The sequence below is a fragment of the Myotis lucifugus genome, unplaced genomic scaffold, assembly GCF_000147115.1.
Source record: "Myotis lucifugus unplaced genomic scaffold, Myoluc2.0 scaffold_2, whole genome shotgun sequence".
NCBI lineage: Eukaryota > Metazoa > Chordata > Mammalia > Chiroptera > Vespertilionidae > Myotis > Myotis lucifugus.
This window is the reverse complement of record NW_005871050.1, coordinates 5392721-5396891: the sequence shown is the minus strand read 5'-3', so window position 1 is coordinate 5396891 and position 4171 is coordinate 5392721. Positions and strand designations below refer to the sequence as shown.

At 40.4% G+C, this 4171-nt stretch overlaps 2 pseudogenes across 1 annotated transcript; both read left to right on the top strand.

Moving 5' to 3' along the window:
• Positions 1 to 898: 898 nt before the first annotated feature.
• Positions 899 to 1618, top strand: LOC102442185 (annotated as a pseudogene).
• Positions 1619 to 2749: 1131 nt separating this feature from the next.
• LOC102441877 lies at positions 2750 to 3210 on the top strand (annotated as a pseudogene). The gene has a single exon (XR_001348866.2). The product of XR_001348866.2 is annotated as a proteasome assembly chaperone 4 pseudogene (transcript).
• The last annotated feature ends 961 nt before the right edge of the window (positions 3211 to 4171 follow it).

Below are 4171 nucleotides of genomic sequence, written 5' to 3'. Positions count from 1 at the left end.
ATCCACAACATGTCACTGTTTGGTTCGGATTTTGGCTGGAGGCATCATCGGACCATTTTTCTTTAAAAATGCGGCTGCTCAGGCAATAACAGTTAATGGTGCTCACTATCGTGACATGATAATCCAGTTTTTTGTGCCTAAATTGCAAGATATGGATGTGACGACATGTGGTTTCAACAAGATGGTGCACATGCCATACAGCCGAGAAACAATCATTACTGCATGAGTCATTTCCTGGTCGTGTAATTTCCGTTTTGGTGATCAGAATTGGCCGCCCAGATCATGCGATTTAATGCCGTTGGACTTTTTTCTTTGGGGTTTTTTGAAGTCTAAGGTATATGCCAACAAGGCCACAACCACCCACACCTTGAAGGAGGAAATTGAGTGCTGTATCAACGAAATTCAGCCACATTTATGCAAAACGGTCATGGAAAATTTCAACAAAAGAGTGCGTATATGTCAGCAAAGCTGTGGAGGCCATTTACCTGATATGCTATTCAATACATAACCCTATACTATATACTTTATGAATCAATAAAAAATTTACAATTTTTAATTATAAACCTGTGTTTTCTATCAAAATTACTTCTTGCGTGAATTTTGGGACAAACTTTATAAAGGATCCCCCATCAGACTAGCGACTGATTTCTCAACAGAAACACATCAGGCCAGAAGGAAATGGAATGAAATATACAAAGTCATGCAAAGCAAGGGTCTGAATCTAAGAATACTGTACCCAGCAAGGCTATCAATCAAAATTAAGGGTGAAATCAGGAGCTTCACAGAAAAAAAAGGAGTAAGGGAGTTTATTACCACCAAACCAGCAATGCAAAAATTGCTAAAAGACCTGCTATAAAAAGAAGAAATACAGACATAAAGAATAAAAATGGGAGAGAGAGGCTCTTCCTTTCCATCTGGCCGCAGCCATCAGGTAAACCAAGATGGGCGCTTACAAGTACATCCAGGAGTTATGGAGGAAGAAGCAGTCTGATGTAATGTGCTTACTTCTCCTGGTGCGCTGCTGGCTGTACTGCCAGCTCTCTGCACTTCACAGGGCCCCCTGCCCCACCCAGCCAGACAAAGCGCACAGGCTGGGCTACAAGGCCAAGCAAGGTTATGTCATATATCGTATTCGTGTGCCCCGTGGTGGCCGCAAGCGCCCTGTTCCTAAGGGTGCGACCTACGGCAAGCCTGTCCATCATGATGTTAACCAGCTGAAGTTTGCTTGAAGTCTTCAGTCTGTTGCCAAGGAGAGAGCTGGACGCCACTGTGAGGCTCTGAGAGTCCTGAATTCTTACTGGGTTGGTGAAGGTTCCACGTACAAATTCTTTGAGGTTATTCTCATTGATCTATTCCATAAAGCTATCAGAAGAAATCCTGACACCCAGTGGATCACCAAACCAGTCCACAAGCACAGGGTGATGCGAGGGCTGACATCTGCAGGTCGCAAGAGCCGTGGCCTTGGGAAGAGCCACAAGTTCCACCACACTATTGGTGGTTCTCACAGTGCAGCTTGGAGAAGGCACAATACTCTCCAGCTCCACCGTTACTGCTAATATAAGTAATGTTTGTAAAATTCTTACCTAATAAATAATTTAGGACAGTCATGTCTGCTTAAAAAAAAGAATAAAAATGGTGACAAACAAGTACCTATCAATAATAACTTTAAATGTAAATGGATTAAATGCCCCAATCAAAAGACATAGGGTAGCTGAGTAAATAAGAGAACATGACCCATATATCTGCTGTCTACAGGAAACCCACCTCAAAAAAAAGGACTCACACAGACTGATGGTGAAGGGAATGGAAAAAGGTTATTCAGACAAATGGAAATGAAAAAAAAAGCTGGGGTAGCAATACTGATATCTGACAAATTAGATCTCAAAGTGAATGACATATCAAGAGATAAGGAAGGCCACTTCATAATACTAAAGGAAGCAATCTAACAAGAAGAAATAACTCTGGTAAACATATACACACCCAATACAGGAGCAACCAAATACATAAAAAAACTTCTGGAGGATATCAAGGGAGAGATTGACAGCAATACAGATCTTAAATCATAGTAGGGGACTTTAATACCCCACTATCACCATTGGACAAATCCTATAAACAAAAAATCAGCAAAGAAACATCAATCCTAAATAACTCACTAGATCAGATGGAATTAATTGACATCTTCAGAATATTCCACCCCAAAGCCACAGAATACACATTCTTCTCAAGTGCACATGGGTCATTTTTAAAGATAGACCATATATTGGGTCACAGGCAAAGTCTCTTCAAATTCAAGAAGATAGAAATCATATCAAGCATCTTCTCAGATCACAATGGCATTAAATTAGAAATCAACTACAATAAAAACATTTTAAAAAATCAAACAGGTGGAGGCTAAATAGCATGCTATTAAACAATGACTGGGTTACCAGAGAGATTAAAGAAATAAAAAGCATCATGGCAACAAATGACAATGAAAACAAAACAATCCAAAATCTATGGGACACAGTGAAAGCAGTCTTGAGAGGGAAGTTCATAGCTCTACAAGCCTACCTCAAAAAACAAGAAACAATGATAATAAATTACCTAACCCTACAACTCAAAGAGTTAGAAAGAGAGCAACAAGAAGAGCCCAGTGTAAGCAGAAGGAAGGAAATAATAAAGATCAGAGCAGAGATAAATGACATAGAGACCAAAAAAAGAAAAAAAGAAAAAAAAAACAATACAAAAGGGGCTGGCAGGCCGGGCGGTCGGTGGCATGGAGGGGCCGTGGGCTGCCACGGGCGGGGACGTCTCCCTGCACAACTTCAGCGCGAGGCTGTGGGAGCAGCTGGTGCACTTCCACGTCATGCGGCTGACGGACTCGCTCTTCCTTTGGGTGGGGGCCACGCCGCACCTGCGCAACCTGGCCGTGGCCATGTGCAGCTGCTTCGACTCCATCCCTGTGTCCACCTCCCTCCTTGGAGACACTTCGGACACGACCTCCACTGGCCTTGCCCAGCGCTTAGCCAGGAAGACCAACAAGCAGGTGTTTGTCAGCTATAACCTACAAAATACAGACAATAACTTCGCGTTACTTGTAGAAAACAGGATCAAGGAAGAAATGGAGGCTTTTCCGGAAAAGTTCTAGCTGAGGCGGAAGTGAGGATTTCTAACTTATGTACAATATACATTTAAATAAATGAGTTGAATTCCAAAAAAAAAAAAAAAAAACAATACAAAAGATCAACAAAACCAAGAGCTGGTTCTTTGAAAGGATAAACAAGATTGATGAACCTCTAGCCAGACTCACCAAGAAGCAAAGAGAGAGGACCCAAATACACAAAATTAGAAATGAAAGAGGTGAAATAACCGATCCCACAGAAATAAAACGATTTTGAAAAAAATACTATGAACAACTCTATTCTAACAAAAAGGACAACCTAGAAGAAATGGACATATTCCTAGAAAAATACAAGTTTCCAAAACTCAACCAAGAAGAATAAAAAAACCTGAATAGGCTGATAACTACCAAAGAAGTTGAAACAGCGATCAAAAATCTTCCAGAAAAAAAAAATAGCCTTGGTCCGGACAGCTTTACAGGGGAGTTTTACCAAGCATTCAAAGAAGAACTAAAACCTATCCTCCTCAGACTATTCCAAAAAAATTCAAGAGGAAGGCACACTTCCAAGCTCTTTCTATTAAGCCAGCATTACCCTAATTCCAAAACCAGATAGACACCACACAAAAAAAGAGAACTACAGGCCAATATCCTTGATGAACATAAATGCTAAAATCCTCAACAAAATTCTAGCAAATCGGGTTCAGCAATACATTAGAAAGATCATACACCATGACCAAGTGGGATTTATTCTGGGGATGCAAGGATGGTACAATACCCACAAATAAATAAATGTAAACATCACATAAACAAACTGAGAGACAAAAATCATATAATCATATCAATTGATACAGAAAAAGCATTTGACAAAACTCTTTTTTGATAAAAACTCTCAGCAAAGTGGGAATAGAAGGATCATACCTCAACATAACCTATATGACAAACCCACAGCCAACATTATACTCAATGGGCAAAAACTAAACCCATTTCCACTAAGAACAAGAACAAGACAAGGATGTCCACTTTCACCACTCCTGTTTGGCATAGTACTAGAAGTACTAGCCATAGTGATCA